The sequence below is a fragment of the Lissotriton helveticus genome, chromosome 3_1 (genome assembly GCF_964261635.1).
Source record: "Lissotriton helveticus chromosome 3_1, aLisHel1.1, whole genome shotgun sequence".
Lineage (NCBI taxonomy): Eukaryota > Metazoa > Chordata > Amphibia > Caudata > Salamandridae > Lissotriton > Lissotriton helveticus.
The window spans coordinates 1,671,864,270-1,671,890,666 of NC_136061.1; positions in this window are offsets into that span (position 1 = coordinate 1,671,864,270).

The window sequence follows — 26,397 nt, forward strand, 5'->3', positions numbered from 1 at the left end:
CAAAATTGAATTTTTAAAATGAATGTTTATGTGCAGACATCCATAGGCATGTTTGCGTTTCTATGTGTGCTGCACAAGGTAGCACACATGGAAACAGCAAGAACTAGGATAAATAAAGCCTTTCTCCTTGTTTCGCTTGTTTAAGACCAGGTTTTCCCTGGTCTTAATTTTGGCGCTGCCTCATATTTAAGCCACCCTTGTAAATAGGAGGCAGCATAAAAATCAATTGGTGTTGTGGTAAAACGCCCACTGCAACACCCATTGCCCTCCCCATTCACACCAAACACACTGTGAAAGAGTGCCTTATTTACAAGGCGGCGTTAAGCCACGTTAAGTGGCTTAGTGCTGCCTTGTAAATAAGGCAAGGCCACTATCGCCACCACAACGTCACCGAAAGTGACGTTGTGGTGGTGATAACGGATTGTAAATATGCCCCTGAGTGTGAGCCTTGTAGTGAACCTAAAAAATGCCAGGGAGAAGCTCATATGTAGCACATTCAGTAAAGTTGTTAAAATAGACACCATAATGCCTATCATGAATTAAAGAAAAAAATTATTTGAAATATCCTTGATCTAAAAGATCATCTGTGAAATTATTGAAATTAGTGAAGAAGAGAAAAGGTTACACAAGTTTTAAAAAGTATTTTTCTATAGTATCTATCAAAAAAAGTGTTAAAACTAATTTGCTTTTGAGGCACTGCTCTCTGAAGTCCTCTTCTCCATTTTTACTGTATCTGATGTCTGGTTTGTGTATATTTTCTATTACTGATAATGAACAAAAAAGGAACACATATTAAGAATTACCATTGCAAATAAATGAGCATCTCACTATTTTCTGCAGTCAAAGAAAATAACTGCATAAAGAGACGGTAGGGTCAATCCCATCTGCAGGGACACGTCATGGGGATCCCTGAAGAGTATGGCATGGATCCATCCTTCATGTGGAAACCGAGGGCCAAATGAGGTTCCTTGCGCTGTCGGAAAGTCACTTTTTGTGAAATTCCTTGGAGCAGGAGCCTGTTCCATATGTACAATGCAGCACTAAGCCACTTTTTTTTAGCTTAATGCTATTGTCCCCTATAACACAGTTTTCTGTGTTAAAGGGGCATACAATGGGTATTGCTGGAGGTGTTCTGAGCAACATCCATGGCATTTTGACACTGCCCAAGATTTACGAGAAATAGTAAATCTGAGACAGCACCAAAAAATATGCCTACCTACGGGGGACACATAGAAAAAGGAAAAAGCCTCTTGTGATTGTTTTTGTGCAGGAACCTTGCCATTCCTGCACAAAAATAATCCTCCCCTCAATGCAGGCAGCCTTGCCCAATGGTGCAAAGGTGCCTGAGTTGGTGCACAGCAGCCCATTCTGTGCCGGCGCAGGGGAAAAGGACAGAAATCTACCGCATCTCATAGACATGGAGCATTCCTACCCTTTTCTTTTACCGTAGGGCAGCGCAGCGCAGCGGGGAGGCCTGCGTGCCCTATGGTAAAACCTCATAAATGAGGCCCTGTGTTTATTGTTCTTAACCTCTTCCATGCTCATGACGAGCTCAGCTCGTCATGACCGTTGGAACCTTCACACGCGGGGATAATTTCCCCGCTGTGCTGAACGTTCCAAAACGGGTGTTGCTGTTACGAGCTCTGCTCGTCATGAGTGCAGCTGCACTGTGCCTCATGACGAGCCGAGCTCGTCACAAGCACAGCGGCGACGCGCACGACCCCCCTGCCCCCGTACAGCGGGGGGAAACACCCCGCAGCGAAGGTGTTAAGACACAGTGTGATGAGTATGGAAATCTTGGGCGTGCCTCCTCGGTTCTGTAACTGAGAGTGAAACCTTGTTCCAGGGATACTTCGGTAGGAGTGACAATTATTATTATTAACCCCTTCGGGGCTAATGACGAGCTGGGCTCGTCATCGCGCTTACCTGTCCTGCGCGGATGACAAGGCCAGCTCGTCATCAGCCCCACCCTCGGGGGAAGCGCTGGCGCTCCCCCCGAGGCTCTCTGATCGTCGTTGTTTTCCTGGGGGCGGCAGTGGAAGAGCTTCCGCTGCCGCCCCCGCCCCCCCCATGGTAATCCCTGATGACGTCAGCGCGCACAGCGCGCGCTGACATCATCAGGGATTCCCAGCGCTCGGGAAGCCATTTGCTTCCTGCGCGCTTCAGAAGAAGGTAGGTTTTGGGACTCCGGCGGGGGTTTGGGGCAGCGAAGAGGCATCAGGGGAGAGGAAAGAGATTTTCCTTTCCCCTGATGTCTCTTTGCAGGGCATTTCTGCCTCACGATCGCGCACAGCGTCGCGATTGTGCGGCGGAAATGCCCCCACTAGACACCAGGGATATACTTTTAGTTTTTAGGAAGTGACCCCTTGGGCAAGGGTCACTTCCAGGCTGGCTGGCAATATGTTTTCGTTTTTCTGCCCCCCCTGGGGGGAAATCGGCCCGTTTTTTCGGCCGTTTTGCCCCCAGGGGGGGCAGAAATTCCCCACTAGCACCAGGGATATAGATTTGTACAAAGATGGCGGCCATTTATTTTGTTTACGTTTTTCTGTCCCCCCTGGGGGCAAATCGGCCCGTTTTTTTTTGCCGTTTTGCCCCCAGGGGGGACAGAAAATGCCCACTAGACACCAGGGATGTAATTTTAGTTTTTAGGAAGCGACCCCTTGGGCAAGGGTCGCTTCCAGGTGGGGTCTGAGTATGTTTTCGTTTTTCTGCCCCCCCTGGGGGGAAATCGGCCCGTTTTTCGGCCGTTTTGCCCCCAGGGGGGGCAGAAATTACCCACTAGAACCAGGGATTTTTGTTGGGGCAATGTGTTTGTTTTGGGAAGCGACCCCTTGGGTAAGGGTCGCTTCCAGGTGGACATGATTGTGTTTTTGTTTTTCTGTCCACCCTGGGGGCAAATTGGCCTGTTTTTTTTGCCGTTTTGCCCCCAGGGGGGGCGGAAAATGCCCACTAACACAAAGTTTTTAGGAAGCGACCCCTTGGGCATGTTTGCTGGTGGTGTGTGTGGGGAGTGGTACTTGGCTGGATGGTGTGCGTGGAGCGGTGCTTGGCTGGCGGTGTGTGTGGAGTGGTACTTGGCTGTCGGTGTGCGCTGAGTGGTGTTTGGCTGGCGGTGTGCGTGGAGGGGTACTTGGCTATCTATGCACAGAGTGGTGCTTGGCTGGCGGTGTGTGTGGAGTGGCGCTTGGCTGGTGGTGTGTGTAGAGTGGTACTTGGCTGTCTGTGCACGGAGTGGTGCTTGGCTGGCGGTGTGTGTGGAGTGGCGCTTGGCTGGTGGTGTGCGTGGAGTGCTACTTTGCTGTCTGTGCACGGAGTGCTGCTTGGCTGGTGGTGTGTGTGGAGTGGCGCTTGGCTGGTGGTGTGCGTGGAGTGCTACTTTGCTGTCTGTGCACGGAGTGCTGCTTGGCTGGTGGTGTGTGTGGAGTGGTGCTTGGCTGGTGTTGTGCGTGGAGTGCTACTTTGCTGTCTGTGCACGGAGTGCTGCTTGGCTGGCGGTGTGTGTGGAGTGGCGCTTGGCTGGTGGTGTGCGTGGAGTGCTACTTTGCTGTCTGTGCACGGAGTGCTGCTTGGCTGGCGGTGTGTGTGGAGTGGCGCTTGGCTGGTGGTGTGCGTGGAGTGCTACTTTGCTGTCTGTGCACGGAGTGCTGCTTGGCTGGCGGTGTGTGTGGAGTGGCGCTTGGCTGGCGGTGTGTGTGGAGTGGCGCTTGGCTGGATGGTGCTTGGCTGGCGGTGAGTGGTGCTTGGCTGGTGGTGCTTGTGGAGTGGCGCTTGGCAGGTGGTGTGCGTGGAGTGCTACTTTGCTGTCTGTGCACGGAGTGGTGCTTTGCTGGCGGTGTGTGTGGAGTGGCGCTTGGCTGTTAGTGTGCGTGGAGTGCTACTTTGCTGTCTGTGCACGGAGTGCTGCTTGGCTGGCGGTGTGTGTGGAGTGGCGCTTGGCTGGTGGTGTGCGTGGAGTGCTACTTTGCTGTCTGTGCACGGAGTGCTGCTTGGCTGGCGGTGTGTGTGGAGTGGCGCTTGGCTGGATGGTGCTTGGCTGGCGGTGAGTGGTGCTTGGCTGGTGGTGCTTGTGGAGTGGCGCCTGGCAGGTGGTGTGCGTGGAGTGCTACTTTGCTGTCTGTGCACGGAGTGGTGCTTGGCTGGCGGTGTGTGTGGAGTGGCGCTTGGCTGTTAGTGTGCGTGGAGTGCTACTTTGCTGTCTGTGCACGGAGTGCTGCTTGGCTGGCGGTGTGTGTGGAGTGGCGCTTGGCTGGTGGTGTGCGTGGAGTGCTACTTTGCTGTCTGTGCACGGAGTGCTGCTTGGCTGGTGGTGTGTGTGGAGTGGCGCTTGGCTGGTGGTGTGCGTGGAGTGCTACTTTGCTGTCTGTGCACGGAGTGCTGCTTGGCTGGAGGTGTGTGTTGAGTGGCGCTTGGCTGGTGGTGTGCGTGGAGTGCTGCTTGGCTGGAGGTGTGTGTTGAGTGGCGCTTGGCTGGTGGCGTGCGTGGAGTGCTACTTTGCTGTCTGTGCACGGAGTGCTGCTTGGCTGGCGGTGTGTGTGGAGTGGCGCTTGGCTGGTGGTGTGCGTGGAGTGCTACTTTGCTGTCTGTGCACGGAGTGCTGCTTGGCTGGCGGTGTGTGTGGAGTGGCGCTTGGCTGGTGGTGTGCTGGAGTGCTACTTTGCTGTCTGTGCACGGAGTGCTGCTTGGCTGGCGGTGTGTGTGGAGTGGTGTTTGGCTGGCGGTGTGTGGGGAGTGGTGTTTGGCTGGCGGTGTGTGGGGAGTGGTACTTGGCTGGATGGTGTGCGTGGAGTGGTACTTGGCTGTCGGTGTGCGCTGAGTGGGGTTTGGCTGGCGGTGTGCATGGTCTGGTGCTTGGATGGTGGTGTGGGTGGACTGGAACTCTGCTGGCGGTGTGTGAGTAGTTACTTTCTGTTGGTCACTACACACACTGCTAGTTGAGTGACACTCTACGCAGTCCATCATTTTCTGTAGTTGCTATGTCAGATATGTGGGCGTGTGAAAGTGATGGGCGGCTGGCGGTGTGAATGTTTTGTATGTGTCACACGTACAAAAGGTGTATGAATGTCCTTACTGCCCCTGTGTGATATGGGTACTGGTAGTAGCAAAAGACTGACTGGCACCAAAGTGGTCAGGCACTTTACAAAAATTCAAAAAATTATCCAGTGTCTTGATGTTAAAACTCATCTAATCTCATTTGGTCTAAGCCCTAATTGATGGCCCATCTGGCCGAATTTTAATTTGGGGGGCAAATTTGTGTGTTGTTTTTTTAATTGTTATATTGTTTGTGAAATGTGGTAGTAATTTTTTTTTCTTCTCTATTTTTGTCTTGTTCCAGGCTTTTGCTGTTTGGATTGTTGTAGGTTGCGTGTCTGTTTGCAGCTTGTGTAGTTGCTTGTGCTTGGTAAGTGAATGTATTTTGTACTACTTCTCCTTGATGTTTGTCTTTTTGAAAAAGGTTGTACCTCTAGCAGTTTGTGTGGCTCTGTGTTTTTTTTTTCAGGATTAGTGTTTGATGTGCACTTTGTTTTCTAATGTCATTTCTTTTTTTCTTTCTAGTGGGATTTCATTTCTTTTCGCTGTGTCTCAACAGAGTAGGTGCTGGTGAGTGTAGCTATATTTTGTAAGAGTGAAATTGTTTTGGATTGTATTTATCTTTTAGTGAAAGCCTTACCTTGTTTACTTCTTACTTTGCACAGTGTAGGTTGTTGTTCACTTGTGTGTGCAGTCTTCTTGCTTTGTAAGGATAATGGCTAGTCGCAGGATTACTGCTCAGCAGGTTCTTGGTTTGCTTTTTGAGTCTTCCTCGGACCATGGTTCAGAGTCTGAGTCCGATTCGGACTCCCAGGAAGTGGCAGAAGATTCAGGCAGTGAGTTTTCTCTTCGCATGGAATCATCATCATCGGATGATGACTCTTCTTCTAGTGCTGATGAAGGGCCTATGGTACAGGAGGACATTGTGTTGCCGGTAGTGGGCCAAGAGGCACCTGTGCTGCTGCCTAGGGCCGCAAGGTTTCCTTTCTTTTTACGTCGGCAAGAGGCATGTGGGCTGGAGCCTGCACCCAAAAGGCTTCACATTGCTGTGGTGCGCAAAGGGGCATCTGGTGCTTTTCGTCTTCCTGCTCGTGTAGTGCAGCAAGAGGCATCTGGGGCTGTTAGGCTTCCCATTGGTGTAGAGCGGCAAGAGGCATCTGGGCCTGCTGGGTTTCCCGGTGGTGTAGTGCAGCAAGAAGCATCTCAGGCTGCTGGGCTTCCCGTTGGTGTAGTGCAGGAAGAGCCCTCTGGGGATGCTACGTCTTCTGTTGGTGTTGTGCAGCCAGAAGTATCTGTGGCTGTTAGGCTTCCCGTTGGAGAACAGCAGCAAGATGTTTCGGTGCTGCAGGCTGGGGTGGCTGCTCCCCCCATTGATAGGGATGGCCTCTGGGTTCCCCCTGGCTTGGTGCAGCCGGCATTGCCAGAGTTCACTGGTGTTCCTGGGTGTAGAGTGAATACAGAGAATTTTCTGCCAATTAATTTTTTTCAGTTGTTTTTTGATGATGTGTTTTTGCAAAAGATTGTTGAGCAAACCAATTTATATGCAGAACAATATTTGAGGGCCAACAGTGCCAGCCTTAAGCCCTATTGTAGAGCAATCCGGTGGACTCCCACCAATGTTGAAGAGATGAAGAAGTTTCTGGGATTAACTTTTTTGATGGGCTTGATAAGGAAGTCATCAATTACTTCATATTGGTCCACTAGTCCCTTGATGGTAACAGCTGTATTTCCAGCAGTCATAAGTCGTGATCGGTATACGCTTCTTCTTCGGATGATGCATTTTGCTGATAATAGTTTAGCGTTGTCACGCGATCACCCTGATTGTGACCGTTTGTTTAAAATTCGGCCTGTCCTTGATCACTTTGTTGATCGTTTTTCTGAGATTTTTGTCCCTGGTAAAGAAATTGCAGTGGATGAGTCTTTGGTGTTGTTCAAGGGCCGCTTGGTTTTTAGGCAATACATTCCTAGTAAGAGGTCACGCTATGGAATCAAACTGTATATGCTGTGTGACAGTGAGACTGGATATGTCTACAATTTCAGGGTGTACACTGGTAAGGAGTCCCGCATTAACCCTCCCGGTTGTCCTTCTACTTTTGGAGTAACTGAGAAAATTGTGTGGGAACTAGGTAGAGGATTATTTAACAAAGGCCATCATTTATATGTAGATAACTTCTACACTGGTGTGCAGTTGTTCAAGGAGTTGGCCAAAGTGGGCACTGTTGCTTGTGGCACAATGCGCAGTAACCGTAAAGGTTTCCCAAAGGAACTTGTTTGCAAAAGGCTTGTGCGGGGACAGTCTACGGCATTGCGATGTGGGGAGCTTTTAGCTGTGAAGTATTCAGACAAGAGAGATGTGTACATGCTGACTACTATCCACGATGAAAGTACTGTACCTGTGCCTGTTTGGGGTCAGGGTGCTGAAGTGCGCAAACCTGTGTGCATTGTAGCTTACAATAAGTTCATGGGTGGTGTTGACAGAGTAGATCAGAGGTTGGAACCTTATGCTGCTCTTCGAAAGGCTTACGTTTGGTACAAGAAGTTGGCTATCCATCTGTTCCACTTGGCATCATTTAATGCTTTCGTTGTGTACCAGAAGTCTTGTCCTGGGACGAAGATGACTTTTCTTAAGTTTCAGGAGTCTATAATAGGCAGCCTTGTACTTGTGCAGCAGGCAAGTGTTCCTAGATTTGGAGTGGTGGAGGAAGTGGCTAGATTGCAAGATCGCCACTTTCCTGAATCTATTCCTTCCACTACTGCTAGAGACTTTCCGACTAGAAGATGCAGAGTCTGTTGGCGAAGAGGCGTGCGGAAGGAGTCTCGTGGTATACACCCGTTACGACGCAACTTTTACTCCGCACTACCATTACAACGCGGGCATTACAACGCATGACATTACAACGCATTGCGCTGGGGGGCGCTCTAGGATAAGAGGTAAGTTTAATTTACTATCCAACACCTTCCCTAGGGTCCACGGGGACTGGAGTTAGAATAGTAAATTATACTTACCACTATCCAGCACCCCAAAGCGCTATGCGTTGTAACGGTATTCGTTGTAAATACCGCGTTGTAATGGTATGCGGAGTAAAAGTATGCGTTGTAACGTCATACATCCGAGTCTCGTATATACTGTCCTGACTGTCCTTCTAAGCCTGCATTGTGTATGTCAGCTTGTTTTAAATCGTACCACACGCAAAAGAACTATTGGGAGTTTGATTGAGCTGTAAAGTGAATTGCTTGGTCTGCATTCTGTAAAACATTTTTAGTTTGTTTCAAGGATTGGCATTAGTGCAAAGTTTTTATTTTAAGAATTTGTGTTACCTGATTTGTAGGTATTTCCATTTGTTTAGTGTCATTTTCAAAAAAAGAATTCTAAATGTGTTTGTGGTGTGTGCCGGCTGGTGCTTGGCTGGCGGTGTGTGTGGAGTTGCGCTTGGCTGGCGGTGTGTGTGGACTGGTGCTTGGCTGGCGGTGTGTGTGGAGTGGTGCTTGGCTGGCGGTGTGTGTGGAGTGGTGCTTGGCTGTCTGTGCACGGAGTGGTGCTTTGCTGGCGGTGTGTGTGGAGTGGCGCTTGGCTGGTGGTGTTCGTGGAGTGGTACTTGGCTGTCTGTGCATGGAGTGGTGTTTGGCTGATGGTGTGTGTGGAGTGGTGCTTGGCTGGCGGTGTGTGTGGACTGGTGCTTGGCTGGCGGTGTGTGTGGAGTGGTGCTTGGCTGGCGGTGTGTGTGGAGTGGTGCTTGGCTGGCGGTGTGTGTGGAGTGGTGCTTGGCTGGCGGTGTGTGTGGAGTGCTGCTTGGCTGGCGGTGTGTGTGGAGTGGTGCTTGGCTGGCGGTGTGTGTGGAGTGGTGCTTGGCTGGCGGTGTGTGTGGAGTGGTGCTTGGCTGTCTGTGCACGGAGTGGTGCTTTGCTGGCGGTGTGTGTGGAGTGGCGCTTGGCTGGTGGTGTTCGTGGAGTGGTACTTGGCTGTCTGTGCATGGAGTGGTGTTTGGCTGATGGTGTGTGTGGAGTGGTGCTTGGCTGGCGGTGTGTGTGGACTGGTGCTTGGCTGGCGGTGTGTGTGGAGTGGTGCTTGGCTGGCGGTGTGTGTGGAGTGGTGCTTGGCTGGCGGTGTGTGTGGAGTGGTGCTTGGCTGGCGGTGTGTGTGGAGTGCTGCTTGGCTGGCGGTGTGTGTGGAGTGGTGCTTGGCTGGCAGTGTGTGTGGAATGGTGCTTTGCTGGCAGTGTGTGTGGAATGGTGCTTGGCTGGCAGTGTGTGTGGAGTGGCGCTTGGCTGGTGGTGTTTGCGGAGTGGTACTTGGCTGGAGGGTGTGCGTGGAGCGGTGTTTAGCTGTCTGTGCACGGAGTGGTGCTTGGCTGGCGGTGTGCGTGGAGAGGCGCTTGGCTGGTGGTGTGCGCTGAGTGTTTGGCTGGCGGTGTGCATGGTCTGGTGCTTGGCTGGTGGTGTGGGTGGACTGGCGCTCGGCTGGCGGTGTGTGAGTAGTTACTTTCTGTTGGTCACTGCACACACTGCTTGTTGAGTGACACTCCACGCAGTCCATCAATTTGTGTAGTTCCAGTGTCAGAAATGTGGGCGTGTGAAAGTGATGGGCCCTTGAATGGCGCTGTTTGCTGGTGTGAGTGTTGAAATGTGATGGGTCCGCGGCTGGCGGTGTGAATGTTTTGAATGTGTCACACGTACGAAAGGTGTATGAATGGCCTGTAAAGAGGTTGGTGCCTTGACGTGGCTTTACAGCTCACGAGCTGTGAGTCAGTGGTTCAGTTTATCATACTTGCAATTATACACAGTGTATTTCATTTTTGTGAAATTACTTGCGTATACAATTGTGTGTACTGAATCATCACTCACCCTCGTGCCAAATCCAACCAGTATGTGTGTGTGCTTGCGGATTAGATGGGTGTGCAGTAATAATTGTTTTTTTTCTCTTTCTGCATTAGGGTGTACCTTGTCCCTTATTGTGATTGTTGTAATGTGTTGCTTTTATTCCAGATGGTGTCAGTGGTCTTGTTTGTATCAGGTATGAAAGGTGCGTGAATGGCCTGTAAAACGGTTGGTGCCTTGTCGTGGCTTTACAGCTCACGAGTTGCGAGTCATTAGTTCGGTTTTTATGCATTTATTTATTGATAGAGCATTTCATTTTTTTGAAATATCTTGTTAATAAAATTTTATATACTGAACCATCACTCGCCCTCGTGCCAAATCCAACCTGTATGTGTGTGTCTTTGAGGAATAGATAGCCGTGCTTGAATGTTTGTCTTTTGAGTAACTCTGTTAAGGTGAGGTACCCTTTTACTCGGGAGAACAAGGGGAACGCTGGGTGGTAGGACATTTTTGCCGGCACGGCGATCCCACGGCAAAATTTTTGTAAAAGTGCTATTTTTACCTAATTAAGGTTTGCAAGGAGTTCTGGGTAGGAAAACATTGGGGGACCCACGCATGCCATACCTCCCTGGACTCCCCCGGGTGTCTACTTTTCAGAAATGTGTGGGTTTGGTAGGTTTCCCTAGATGGCTGTCTCGCACGGGGCCAGAAACCCAGGTAACCCCTCTTGCAAAAGCTGGAGAATTCATGTCCACCAGCTTTTGCAAGAGGGGTTACCCGGGTTTTTGGCCCCGTGCGAGACAGCCATCTAGGGAAACCTACCAAACCCACACATTTCTGAAAAGTAGACACCCGGGGGCTTCCAAGGAGGTATGGCTTGCGTGGATCCTCCAACGTTCCTTTACCCAGAATCCCTTGCAAACCTCATTTTTTGCTTGGAAATAATCATTTTTTTTCACACGTTTTAGTGTGGGAAAGCGTGGCATCACTGGGCTCACACAAATTACCTCCCACCCAGCGTTCCCCAAGGTCTCCCGATAAAAATGGTACCTCACTTGCGTGGGTAGGCATAGCGGCTGCTTTAGGAAAAGGCCCAATTCATACTGTGGAGACAAAAACATTACCTTTAGCCAAATAATCTTATTTTTTGAGGGGGTCACCTGAGCTTTTGGCCCGGGGCTTGGCAGGCATCTTTGGAAACTACCAAACCCAAACAGTTCTGAGAACTAGACACCCGGGGGAGTCCAGGGTGGTATGGCATGCGTGGGTCCCCCAATGTTTTCCTACCCAGAAACCCCTGCAAACCTGAAATTTTGGTCCAAAAACCAACTTTTCCATACTTTTTTGGGTGGGATCTCGCTGCCGGAACAAATGTCCTACCACCCAGCGTTTCCCTTGTTCTCCCGAGTAAAATGATACCTCACTTGTGTGGGTGGGCCAAAGGCAAGTGACTTAGGCTGGGGTGCTTAATTTGTAAAACGTAAATATGAGTAAAAACTACCTTTTTCAAAATTCATTTTTGGGGTGTTCTACTTTGGGGCACCCACACAAGTGAGGTATCCTTTTACTCGGGAGAACAAGGGGAACGCAGGGTGGTACGACTTTTTTGCCGGCACGGCGATCCCACGCCAAAAAGTTTGGAAAAGTGCAATTTTTACCTAATTTTAAGGTTTGCAGAGAGTTCTGGGTACGAAAACATTGGGGGACCCATGCATGCCATACCTCCCTGGACTCCCCCGGGTGTCTAGTTTTCAGAACTGTTTGGGTTTGCTACTTTGCAAAGAATACCACCGAGCCCCGGGCCACAAATTCAGATCCCCCCCCCCCAAAATCAAGGTAGTTTTGCAATAAGGTAATGTAAATTCACCACCGTACGATTTGAACCGTTTCCTGTTGCAGCCACTATGTCTACCCACGCAAGTGAGGTACCGTTTTTTTCGGGAGACCTGGGGGCACGCTGGGTGGGTGGAAATTTGTTGATCCACGCAGATTCCAGAACTTTCCACCACAGAAATGTGAGGAAAATGTGTTTTTTTGGTCACTTTTTTATGTTTTCAAGGAGTTCTGGGTAGGAAAACATTGGGGGACCCACGCATGCCATACCTCCCTGGACTCCCCCGGGTGTCTACTTTTCAGAAATGTGTGGGTTTGGTAGGTTTCCCTAGATGGCTGTCTCGCACGGGGCCAGAAACCCAGGTAACCCCTCTTGCAAAAGCTGGAGAATTCATGTCCACCAGCTTTTGCAAGAGGGGTTACCCGGGTTTTTGGCCCCGTGCGAGACAGCCATCTAGGGAAACCTACCAAACCCACACATTTCTGAAAAGTAGACACCCGGGGGCTTCCAAGGAGGTATGGCTTGCGTGGATCCTCCAACGTTCCTTTACCCAGAATCCCTTGCAAACCTCATTTTTTGCTTGGAAAAAATCTTTTTTTTTCACACGTTTTAGTGTGGGAAAGCGTGGCATCACTGGGCTCACACAAATTACCTCCCACCCAGCGTTCCCCAAGGTCTCCCGATAAAAATGGTACCTCACTTGCGTGGGTAGGCATAGCGGCTGCTTTAGGAAAAGGCCCAATTCATACTGTGGAGACGAAAACATTACCTTTAGCCAAATAATCTTATTTTTTGAGGGGGTCACCTGAGCTTTTGGCCCGGGGCTTGGCAGGCATCTTTGGAAACTACCAAACCCAAACAGTTCTGAGAACTAGACACCCGGGGGAGTCCAGGGTGGTATGGCATGCGTGGGTCCCCCAATGTTTTCCTACCCAGAAACCCCTGCAAACCTGAAATTTTGGTCCAAAAACCAACTTTTCCATACTTTTTTGGGTGGGATCTCGCTGCCGGAACAAATGTCCTACCACCCAGCGTTTCCCTTGTTCTCCCGAGTAAAATGATACCTCACTTGTGTGGGTGGGCCAAAGGCAAGTGACTTAGGCTGGGGTGCTTAATTTGTAAAACGTAAATGTGAGTAAAAACTACCATTTTCAAAATTCATTTTTGGGGTGTTCTACTTTGGGGCACCCACACAAGTGAGGTATCCTTTTACTCGGGAGAACAAGGGGAACGCAGGGTGGTACGACTTTTTTGCCGGCACGGCGATCCCACGCCAAAATGTTTGGAAAAGTGCAATTTTTACCTAATTTTAAGGTTTGCAGAGAGTTCTGGGTAGGAAAACATTGGGGGACCCATGCATGCCATACCTCCCTGGACTCCCCCGGGTGTCTAGTTTTCAGAACTGTTTAGGTTTGCTACTTTGCAAAGAATACCACCGAGCCCCGGGCCACAAATTCAGATCCCCCCCCCCAAAATCAAGGTAGTTTTGCAATAAGGTAATGTTAATTCACCACCGTACGATTTGAACCGTTTCCTGTTTCAGCCACTATGTCTACCCACGCAAGTGAGGTACCGTTTTTTTCGGGAGACCTGGGGGCACGCTGGGTGGGTGGAAATTTGTTGATCCACGCAGATTCCAGAACTTTCCACCACAGAAATGTGAGGAAAATGTGTTTTTTTGGTCACATTTTTATGTTTGTAAGGGATTCTGGGTAACAAAACCTGGGGGTAGGCAGACGAGTCACCCCATCCTGAATTGCCCTGGGTGTCTAGTTTTCAGAAATGTATAGGTTTGCTAGTTTTCCCTAGGTGGTGGCAGAGCTACGGCGCAAAAACAAAAGGTAGTCTTTTTGTCAGAATCGTGCAAAATTTCACTGGGAAATTGAGGTGCGACCATGCTGCGTTTTGCGCTGTTTCATGTCGCAGCCACTATGCCTACCCACGCAAGTGAGGTACCATTTTTTTCGGGAGACCTGGGGGCACGCTGGGTGGGTGGAAATTTGTTGATCCACGCAGATTCCAGAACTTTCCACCACAGAAATGTGAGGAAAATGTGTTTTTTTGGTCAAATATTTATGTTTTCAAGGGATTCTGGGTAACAAAACCTGGGGGTAGGCAGACGAGTCACCCCATCCTGAATTCCCCTGGGTGTCTAGTTTTCAAAAATGTATAGGTTTGCTAGGTTTCCTTAGGTGCTGGCAGAGCTACGGCGCAAAAACAAAAGGTAGTCTTTTTGTCCGAATCGTGCAAAATTTCACTGGGAAATTGAGGTGCGACCATGCTGCGTTTTGCGCTGTTTCATGTCGCAGCCACTATGCCTACCCACGCAAGTGAGGTACCATTTTTTTCGGGAGACCTGGGGGCACGCTGGGTGGGTGGAAATTTGTTGATCCACGCAGATTCCAGAACTTTCCACCACAGAAATGTGAGGAAAATGTGTTTTTTTGGTCACATTTTTATGTTTGTAAGGGATTCTGGGTAACAAAACCTGGGGGTAGGCAGACGAGTCACCCCATCCTGAATTGCCCTGGGTGTCTAGTTTTCAGAAATGTATAGGTTTGCTAGTTTTCCCTAGGTGCTGGCAGAGCTACGGTGCAAAAACAAAAGGTAGTCTTTTTGTCCGAATCGTGCAAAATTTCACTGGGAAATTGAGGTGCGACCATGCTGCGTTTTGCGCTGTTTCATGTCGCAGCCACTATGCCTACCCACGCAAGTGAGGTACCATTTTTTTCGGGAGACCTGGGGGCACGCTGGGTGGGTGGAAATTTGTTGATCCACGCAGATTCCAGAACTTTCCACCACAGAAATGTGAGGAAAATGTGTTTTTTTGGTCACATTTTTATGTTTGTAAGGGATTCTGGGTAACAAAACCTGGGGGTAGGCAGACGAGTCACCCCATCCTGAATTGCCCTGGGTGTCTAGTTTTCAGAAATGTATAGGTTTGCTAGTTTTCCCTAGGTGCTGGCAGAGCTACGGCGCAAAAACAAAAGGTAGTCTTTTTGTCAGAATCGTGCAAAATTTCACTGGGAAATTGAGGTGCGACCATGCTGCGTTTTGCGCTGTTTCATGTCGCAGCCACTATGCCTACCCACGCAAGTGAGGTACCATTTTTTTCGGGAGACCTGGGGGCACGCTGGGTGGGTGGAAATTTGTTGATCCACGCAGATTCCAGAACTTTCCACCACAGAAATGTGAGGAAAATGTGTTTTTTTGGTCACATTTTTATGTTTGTAAGGGATTCTGGGTAACAAAACCTGGGGGTAGGCAGACGAGTCACCCCATCCTGAATTGCCCTGGGTGTCTAGTTTTCAGAAATGTATAGGTTTGCTAGTTTTCCCTAGGTGCTGGCAGAGCTACGGCGCAAAAACAAAAGGTAGTCTTTTTGTCAGAATTGTGCAAAATTTCACTGGGAAATTGAGGTGCGACCATGCTGCGTTTTGCGCTGTTTCATGTCGCAGCCACTATGCCTACCCACGCAAGTGAGGTATCATTTTTTTCGGGAGACCTGGGGGCACGCTGGGTGGGTGGAAATTTGTTGATCCACGCAGATTCCAGAACTTTCCACCACAGAAATGTGAGGAAAATGTGTTTTTTTGGTCAAATGTTTATGTTTGTAAGGGATTCTGGGTAACAAAACCTGGGGGTAGGCAGACGAGTCACCCCATCCTGAATTGCCCTGGGTGTCTAGTTTTCAGAAATGTATAGGTTTGCTAGTTTTCCCTAGGTGCTGGCAGAGCTATGGCGTAAAAACAAAAGGTAGTCTTTTTGTCCGAATCGTGCTAAATTTCACTGGGAAATTGAGGTGCGACCATGCTGCGTTTTGCGCGGTTTCATGTCGCAGCCACTATGCCTACCCACGCAAGTGAGGTACCATTTTTTTCGGGAGACCTGGGGGCACGCTGGGTGGGTGGAAATTTGTTGATCCACGCAGATTCCAGAACTTTCCACCACAGAAATGTGAGGAAAATGTGTTTTTTTTGGTCAAATTTTTATGTTTGTAAGGGATTCTGGGTAACAAAACCTAGGGGTAGGCAGACGAGTCACCCCATCCTGAATTGCCCTGGGTGTCTAGTTTTCAGAAATGTATAGGTTTGCTAGTTTTCCCTAGGTGCTGGCAGAGCTACGGCGCAAAAACAAAAGGTAGTCTTTTTGTCTGAATCGTGCTAAATTTCACTGGGAAATTGAGGTGCGATCATGCTGCGTTTTGCGCTGTGTCATGTCGCAGCCACTATGCCTACCCACGCAAGTGAGGTACCATTTTTTTCGGGAGACCTGGGGGCACACTGGATGGATGGAAATTTGTTGATCCACGCAGATTCCAGAACTTTCCACCACAGAAATGTGAGGAAAATGTGTTTTTTTGGTCAAATTTTTTTGTTTGAAAGGGATTCTGGGTAACAAAACCTGGGGGTAGGCAGACGAGTCACCCCATCCTGAATTGCCCTGGGTGTCTAGTTTTCAGAAATGTATAGGTTTGCTAGGTTTCCCTAGGTGCTGGCAGAGCTACGGCGTAAAAACAAAAGGTAGTCTTTTTGTCCGAATCGTGCTAAATTTCACTGGGAAATTGAGGTGCGACCATGCTGCGTTTTGCGCTGTTTCATGTCGCAGCCACTATGCCTACCCACGCAAGTGAGGTACCATTTTTTTCGGGAGACCTGGGGGCACACTGGGTGCATGGAAATTTGATGATCCACGCAGATTCCAGAACTTTCCACCACAGAAATGTGAGGAAAATGTGTTTTTTTGGTCAAATTTTTTTGTTTGAAAGGGATTCTGGGTAACAAAACCTGGGGGTAGGCAGACGAGTCACCCCATCCTGAATTGCCCTGGGTGTCTAGTTTTCAGAAATGTATAGGTTTGCTAGGTTTCCCTAGGTGCTGGCAGAGCTACGGCGCAAAAACAAAAGGTAGTCTTTTTGTCCGAATCGTGCAAAATTTCACTGGGAAATTGAGGTGCGACCATGCTGCGTTTTGCGCTGTTTCATGTCGCAGCCACTATGCCTACCCACGCAAGTGAGGTACCATTTTTTTCGGGAGACCTGGGGGCACACTGGGTGGATGGAAATTTGTTGATCCACGCAGATTCCAGAACTTTCCCCCACAGAAATGTGAGGAAAATGTGTTTTTTTGGTCAAATTTTTTTGTTTGAAAGGGATTCTGGGTAACAAAACCTGGGGGTAGGCAGACGAGTCACCCCATCCTGAATTGCCCTGGGTGTCTAGTTTTCAGAAATGTATAGGTTTGCTAGGTTTCCCTAGGTGCTGGCAGAGCTACGGCGCAAAAACAAAAGGTAGTCTTTTTGTCCGAATCGTGCAAAATTTCACTGGGAAATTGAGGTGCGACCATGCTGCGTTTTGCGCTGTTTCATGTCGCAGCCACTATGCCTACCCACGCAAGTGAGGTACCATTTTTTTCGGGAGACCTGGGGGCACACTGGGTGGATGGAAATTTGTTGATCCACGCAGATTCCAGAACTTTCCACCACAGAAATGTGAGGAAAATGTGTTTTTTTGGTTAAATTGTTTTGTTTGAAAGGGATTCTGGGTAACAAAACCTGGGGGTAGGCAGACGAGTCACCCCATCCTGAATTGCCCTGGGTGTCTAGTTTTCAGAAATGTATAGGTTTGCTAGGTTTCCCTAGGTGCTGGCAGAGCTACGGCGCAAAAACAAAAGGTAGTCTTTTTGTCTGAATCATGCTAAATTTCACTGGGAAATTGAGGTGCGACCATGCTGCGTTTTGCGCTGTTTCATGTCGCAGCCACTATGCCTACCCACGCAAGTGGGGTACCATTTTTTTCGGGAGACCTGGGGGCACGCTGGGTGGGTAGAAATTTGTTGATCCACGCAGATTCCAGAACTTTCCCCCACAGAAATGTGAGGAAAATGTGTTTTTTTGGTCAAATTTTTTTGTTTGAAAGGGATTCTGGGTAACAAAACCTGGGGGTAGGCAGACGAGTCACCCCATCCTGAATTGCCCTGGTTGTCTAGTTTTCAAAAATGTATAGGGTTGCTAGGTTTCCCTAGGTGCTGGCAGAGCTACGGCGCAAAAACAAAAGGTAGTCTTTTTGTCCGAATCGTGCTAAATTTCACTGGGAAATTGAGATGCGACCATGCTGCGTTTTGCGCGGTTTCATGTCGCAGCCACTATGCCTACCCACGCAAGTGAGGTACCATTTTTTTCGGGAGACCTAGGGGCACGCTGGGTGGGTGCAAAATTGTTGATCCACGCAGATTCCAGAACTTTCCACCACAGAAATGTGAGGAAAATGTGTTTTTTTGGTCAAATATTTATGTTTGCAAGGGATTCTGGGTAACAAAACCTGGGGGTAGGCAGACGAGTAACCCCATCCTGAATTGCCCTGGGTGTCTAGTTTTCAAAAATGTATAGGTTTGCTAGGTTTCCCTAGGTGCTGGTTGAGCTACGGCTCAAAAACAAAAGGTAGTCTCTTTGTCCAAAGAGCTTAAGATTTCACTGGGAAATTGAGGAGCGACCACGTTGCATTTTGTGCCGTTTCCCGTGGTAGGCACAAGGCCGACCCACACAAGTGAGGTACCATTTTTTTCGGGAGACCTGGGGGCACGCTGGGTGGGTGGAAATTTGTTGATCCACGCAGATTCCAGAACTTTCCACCACAGAAATGTGAGGAAAATGTGTTTTTTTTTTCAAAATCTGAGCTTTGCAAGGGATTCTGGGTAACAAAACCTGGTGGTAGGCAGTCGAGTCATCCCATCCTGAATTCCCCTGGGTGTCTACTTTTCAAAAATGTATAGGTTTGCTAGGTTTCCCTAGGTGCCGGAAGAACTAGGGTGCAAAAACTACAGGTAGGCACTTTGCCAAAAAAGGGTCAATTTGTAACTGCAAAATTTAGGTGTGACCACGTTGCATTTTGCGCCGTTTCCTGTCGCAGGCACAAGGCCGACCCACACAAGTGAGGTACCGTTTTTATCGGGACACTTGGGGTAATTCAGATTTGTAAATCAACTGTTATTACCAATTGAGCTTTCTTGCATTTCTCCCTTTGAATGAAAGATATTGTGTAGAAAAAAAAACTTTATGAAAAATGACCAATAATTCTCATGCTAGTATGAGTATTCCCAACTTTGAAAATGTGCAATTATATACTGTTTCTGAACTCTATAATTTGTACCCAATTCATACATACATAGGTGTCTTTCATGCAGATTATTCCATGTGTACATTTTCCAAGACAAAGTGCACTATACCCAGTAAATGAAAAAATACCATTGCAAGTTGCTGCTCAGTTTTTGGATCTGGGTTCTTCGGGTTCTTGGTGAAACTACAAGTCCCATATATCCCCACAACCAGGAAGGTCTAACGGATGTAACGGTATATTGCTTTCCAAGAGTTGTCAAAATTAGAGAAAGTTATAGGTGAAAACGTTGAGACAAAAGGCCGTTGTTTTCAACAAATTTTCAAATATTCCAATATCTAACTGTTAGTTTCTATAACGAACCCTTCATGGATTTAGACAAATGACCCCTTTCTGAATTCAGAATTTTGTCTATTTTTCGGAAATGTAAAGCTTTCCAGGATCCATTATTGCTTTCAAACTCATTTCTACCATTAACTGGAAGGAGGTGGAAAGCTCTAAAAATAGCAAAAATAGGCTATGTCCCAGAAAAATGCCAAAACTGAGTGAAAAATTTCGGTTCTCTGACAAAACACTGTCATTCCCTAAAAGCTGAGAAAATGGAAAATTCAGCCCCACAAACCCTTTTTTGATACCATATTCAGGGAAAAAGCCAGAGGCTTTCATTTGCAGCCCGTTTTTCCCATTTTTCTGAAAAAAACAAAAAAAACACTATATTTTGGTTAATTTCTGGGACCCCTCCAAGGGAATCCACAAACCCTGGGCGCCTTTAGAATCCCCATGATGTTGGAAGAAAAGTACGCAAATTTGGCGCGGATCCCTTATGTGGTCAAAAAGTTACAAGGGCCTAAGCGCGCACTACCCCAAAACACCAAAAAAAGCCTTAGCACAGGAGGGGGAAAAGGCCTAGCAGCGAAGGGGTTAATGAAGATACCCGTCAAGCAACCATGTTTGCCACTGTACCCCTTCTCAATTTCCCAAACAGATGAAATACACATTTAAAATGATTGTACGTGAATCCACCCTCATTTTCATCATTCGAGATCAATTATGGTATTAGTTGGATTTGGTTAGTCACAAAAGTCGGAAGAGATGAGGCGCAGGCCACATTTCTATGTCCTCTAAAATGGATTAAGTGTGATTTCAGGGAACTGGCTCGTGAGCATTCCACTAATATATCGCGTCTAATACGATCTTTTTTAAAGAAAAAAAAATCATGACATGGTTGTGATGGAATTAGTGATCTGCAGCGTCCCTACTACGTAATCGCTTATTTTCCTTTGATTTCAGATAGAGTAACATGATTGTCAGAAAATATTCCACGCTTAGCAATATGCTTTGATCTTTTATCGAAAATATACACTGTTTTTTATCTTAAACCGTGACCAGCATTGTGCTGCAGATGCTTTACAACGCCATTTTAAACCTTCCAGTTGGCAATGCTTGATTATGATAATGAGACATTTATTTCCTGTGTTTTTCTTCGATGTTGCCCATTCATCACATGAAACGACACCACGGGGTGCCTTTTCTTTGCCTGATATTACATTAGAGGTCATCCTTGTCGACATGGGTACCTGCTTTACTGTCGCACAGAGCATTTCTTCCTATGTCCACCGCCTCGCCGAATTAAGATGTAATTTTATCCCGAGAGAGCAACGACAGCGCAAGGCGTGCCTAGAACTGCACGCGCGTGCAGTATTGAGTCATCTCATTGACAGTAACAGTTGCAGACGGCTCTGTTCTGCTCGCGCGCTACTATAAATTCAGCAGTCTTTTAAGTCAATACAAGTTGTCTTACAATCTGATAGCATAGATCCCCAGGGTGTGGCAAAGGCCATTCGCGCCATTGGCACATTCACGCCCCTATTAAAAACAGTACAATATTTATGACTGACAAATTCAGCTTAGTGGCCTGACCATAATATTACATGGTTTTCAAACGCAAAATAAACAACTCATTTTATTAAATAGGTAATGTAAGTATTGCTTGTTGTTTAGATGGCATTATCCCCAATGCTTCATTTTTTAATGTATTTAGATAAGGTTTCAAAGTTGAAAAATGTGGGAGCTAGTTGGAAACTTGTATCTTGTTGTTCATTCCATTCATTAAAATTACTAAATAGGAACTGGTACAGATTAAAAATAACTGCTCACAATTATTTTTACACCAATTAAGGTATAATATTTCAGCTGCAAAAATAGCACATGGTGCTATTATTCTTCCAAAGAGTTCTAGTTTTATTTGCATTGGAAGGTTAAAGAAGCAGTCATCGCTGCTGGGATTGAAACCCATGACCCTGCCTTGAGTTGTCGGGAGCGAGTTTTTAATTGATTCCGCTATCTGCCGGATGGTTAGACAATTTAATAAGAAATAGATCAAAATAGACCTTCCAGCTCAAATGCTAGACAATTATAATTTTCAAGTAACCTGCACGTCTATCAACTTCCAATCTCACCATTTATTAATTCCAGTGTGGTGATACTGGGCATTTTCTTCTTCTAAATATGACTATCATCATTCCTATTGCCACATTTAGAAATCCCATTGTTTCCTTTGCTGTGTGCTGAGTGGCGTTTTCCAATACTGTTTACTGCGTTTTCTCATTTAACTGCATACCTTAATTTATTCATAGAGTTAGCATTTGTTCTAAGGAAAGAGATTCCTCCCTTAGCCATATATTTAGGAAAATTTTAAATAAAGGAGGAAGGTAGAAATTACAGAATGCTACCAAAGTTGTTAGCTGTTTAGTACAGTGTAGCATATGTGAGGTCCCAGTTGTTTTTCATCCTCGGTTCAGGTTTATTATTGCAATTCTTGCAAAATAATTTTAGTCCTTTTTCTGTGTTAATAGGCACAGTGTGGTGCGATTAGTCATGTAAGAGAATGTCCTTCGTTACACAACGACCAGGCTTTCAGTACCTACAATAACTGAAAACTGAATGCCAATGCCAAATACCACACTGTACTAGAAGATGAAGGTGGACAGGAATTACAATTATGAATGTACTATTGCAGTGATGGTGAATGCAAACACTAAACTAGGGTTGTTATCTATGAACAACATTCAGATATGCCAGTTTCTTGGCTCTGCTGGTCTTCAGCTCAGGAAATAAGAACAGTTGGTATAAACGTTGTGTGGATTGATAGGGGAGCACAGTGTAGGGGCAGCAATTCAATATAGCCAAGTCACTCTTTTAGTGGGATCTCTCAGAAGATCCTGATTCATGGTAACAGTTTTCTCAAACAGACATTGATAGAAGGATGGTTTTAAGGATTCTGTTTGTAGCCCTGAGCAGCTGCTCATACTGGCCTTCAAGAAAAAGTAGGAATGGTGAACCCCCAGGGGTCCAAAGAGTTGTTCTGCAGTGATGTTGTACCTTGTACATCTTCTATGGGCATTTCTGACCTTTGTCTCTGAACTTTCCAATTTAACAAACATAGGAATATACATACAAGAGGTTTGAAATTCTCTGAAAAGGCAAAAGTGTATGGTAAATTAAGTTACTAAGAAATAGTCCTATCAAGAGGCGTTATATTTGTGGGTATTAACATCCTATGAGATATAAAAGTGTTAAAAAAAATAGAAATTTCACTTTCATGGCTATAATTTTTAGAGGACTACTATTAGCCTAATACATTTTAAGGATGCGTCTACACTACAAAAATATAATATATTGCCATGTGAATGGCATTTCTTTACGTAGTTTTTTTATGCCACATACTGCAGTTCCTGTCATATGGTTCAGGTTGTGTGAAATGCTATACATACTTGGATGATTGAGCTATGTCACGATCTATGTACACAGGGATCCTTCTAACTTTCAGAAAATGTAGTTTGCCTTTTACTGGTATCTTGAATCGTGGATTTAATAGACTATGAAGCTTGTTCGTTATCTTGGGGATCTTAGGGCTCAAGAGACTCTTTACCAGGAATACACTGTAGATTTCCCATCTGTACACTGTAGGTAGATGATGCCAGTGGATAATAACTCAAGTTAAGGATACAATGGGGACACAAGGTCATTGTTTCTGAATACGCGACTGCCAAGGTGATGCAGGGTGACACAGTGTAAAAAGACAGAGACACATGGCCATGTCAAACATTTCGCTGTTGTAGGTATTCCTTAATTCACTGACTGCAACTATAGAATCATGAGAGAATGTATCGCCCAATTGATTTTCACAAACACTAATAATTAAATGGATTAATGACATAATATTGATTTAAAAAATATCAATTTTCAATACCATCAGAAATAGATACAGTTTAAAAAAAGTAATCTTCCTATAGTTTACTAACAAAAACACAAATTTCAAATAACCAAAATATCACTATCAAAAATATCTATTTTCACTTACATCAGTAACAAACATATCGGAAACAAAAATATCATAATGTTTAAATAAACATGTGAAAAGCAGCAGTTATCAGTACAAACAATATCATCTACATTAATATCGGTAAGTATCAACAGTTTAATACAAAAACATTAAAGTAACAACATTTGACTTAAAAATATTTTAATTCACCATTTAATAAATCTAAAAATATTCTAACTAGATTATAACAACTTGACATTACTAACATAAACATAAAAGTTCCCAAAATAATGCTCTTCAAAATATTAAAATATTAATAATACATATATATTTACAAGTCTTAACATTCAACATTAACCAGTTGGGCGCTGCCGCAATTTCTCGGCAGTGTGGCCGTTTTAAAAAATGGGCGGGGTGCGTCGGCGGTTGAACGTGCGCAGCACCAGCCAGGTAGTGCTCCGAATGTTCAATGGCCGGCGGCAGCACTTAACGGGTTAAACAAAAATAATTTGGAATATTCAAATAAATAATATGTTTAATATAAACAAATACACCAAAATGAACACTAAATAGCATTCACCATAAAAGTCAATAACTGAAAAAAATTCAAACTAAAAGAATAATAACCAATTAAATCACACCTCAAACAAAATAAATGAATAACACCATGAAATCAATAACTAACAACATAACATTCACAGATAGGTTTACGTATGACTCCAAAAACTAGAAAAGTTGCAAGAAGATGATACTCTGCTAGAATTTCCAGACAGGACCACAAAAACAAAATAGAAAAATATATACAACTACCTTTCAAAGTAAGTATATCATGTATATCTACTATATTATTTGTAAAAGAGTAAAAAAAAAGAAATATTTAAATAACTTGTATTCTATAGAGAAACAACAGAAATGACATGCCTGGAAACACTTAGGGCATGATTGCGATGAAGGTCGGACCGGAGTCCATCCGACATCGCTCTGGAAATGGAACTGGATGACCTCCTGTCATCGGTTCCAGCCCAGCTATTAGGATGCAACTGAACCCTGTTTGGTCGCAATCCAATGCTTTGCTATGAGAGCATGCATTCTGAATAAAATGCATGCTCCCATGGCAAAGAGCAGAGATGCAGTTAATCCCTGCAACCCGTGGCAGGCACCTCAAGGTGCCTATCACCGGGTGCATAGGTAGGCAGGTAGGCCAGGCCACACTGGGTTCCTGGTAGTGCACAACCAAACGGGAATAACAAGTGGGAAATTACAGTCTGTACATCGGCCATGCGCTCATCCCTGGAATCACCGCGGACCTGTGGCAGCGCGTGAGTAGACTGTGGCTTTCCCCCTGGGAGCAAAGTGGGGGCGCTGAGGCACCAGAGAGTGGCACAAGCGCTGGGGAAAGCCTTTGGAGCCCTGTGCATGCTGTAGGCCGGGTGGCAATTTTGACTGTCACAGGTGACTCTGAACCTGGGCTGGTAGACGCAGCTCCTTTGGTGTGTGAAGAGGCCGCCGCAGATGATAAGGCAAGTAAGAGAGCTTAGTGGGCTAGAACTTGGATTTTGATTCCCATGCCCCACCCCCCGGCACCCGGCAACCTTGGTCAGAGAGGCAAGAGTCGCTGACCCAGGGACTGGCTGGTGGATGGCAGGCCACGACGTATCCCCACCGACTGTGCAGTCTCCTGTCCACAGAAATGTCTATGCGATGAACGAAGAAGGATCCTACAAGTAAAGACCTCCTATAGGATCCAGGCACCAGGAAAACCGGAGGACACGGTGCCGACCAACAGGTGGCTTAACCCTATGAGAAAGACATGGAACCTCTCGGGGAGCACACAGATGATCTGATCACTCAAGGCTTCCTGTAAAAACTATTTAGCACACTCAGAGAGGACTTTGCAGGCCTTAGGCAGGACGTAGCCTCGGATATTAAGCAGTTGAGGACGGAGATCCAGGATATCGGGGACAGAGTAGACTCCTTGGAAAGAAACGGCGACCGTAGAGAGAAAGAAATCATGGAACAAGCCAGGAAACTGATTGATCTGCATGAACGCAATGAGGAGCTCTACCTCAAGTTGGTGGAATCTTGAAAACCGCTCGAGGCAATCCAACATTCGCATTAAAGGTGTGCCACTTCAAGCGGATGGGAGTAAGATGGAAGATTGTGTGACTCAATTCTTTCAACACGCTGCACCAGCGCTAGGTGCCGAGGAGATCATTCTGGCTCGCACCCACTGAGCTGGACAACCAACCTCCAGACCGGGACAACAGCAAGACATTCTTACCAAACGGGAAACATCACTTACAACGCAACTTTTACCACGCAATGCTTTTACATCGCAACTTTTACAACGCAAACCATTACAACGCATTGCGCTGTGGGGCGCTCTAGGATAGGGAATATATTTAATTTACTATCCAACACCTTCCCTACTATCCACGGGGACTGGAGTTGGAATAGTAAATTAAATAATTCACTATCCAGCGCCCCAAAGCACTATGCGTTGTAATGGTATGCGTTGTAAAACTTGCGTTGTAAAAGCATGCGATGTGAAAGCATGCGTTGTAATGTCGTACATCCTTACCAAACTCATCTCCTACAAGCAGAAGGAGATCATTATGTCTTCCACCGGAGACAAACCAACCATTGCGTTTGAAGGCCTTCAGGTGGGCATCTTCCAGGATCTTTTAACCCTCACTCTCCAATGCGGCAAAGCATTGGAACCAGCCATGTCCTACTTACACTACCACGGTATCCGCTAACGGTGGGGGCATCCATTTCAACTATAATTTCCTGGAAGAAAGAGCTGCGTGTGGTTCTATCCTTCAAAAAAACACAGGAAGTCCTGGGGATAAACATGGAAAAAGGAGGCTCTGAGTCACTGGGGGACGGCTCTACAGCAAAACGGCCACCCAAAATGAATCGCAGACAAGGCCCCAGAAGGGAGAAAAGTGCAAAACCCTCTGGACATCAAAGCCAGAAAGAGAGGGAAGCTCCTTTACAGCAAATACAAAGCTGTGAAAGTGTTGGCGACCCCCTGAATGAGTGAAATCACGGGACATACTTAGCTGAGGCCCATGGGCTGGGATAACCAACCAACAACCCTTAGGGCGAGCGACTTTGGCCAGGTGGGTGGAGCCCACCCCCTTGAATGTGATGACCGACTGGTGGACACATGGACCCATGCATGTTGGTGCGATTCACGCTGATCGGCGGTGGATCTTTAGTTTAAGTTGTTTGCTTTCTTCTGTCTCCTTTTCACTTCTCTTGTTCCTCCTTCTATAATTC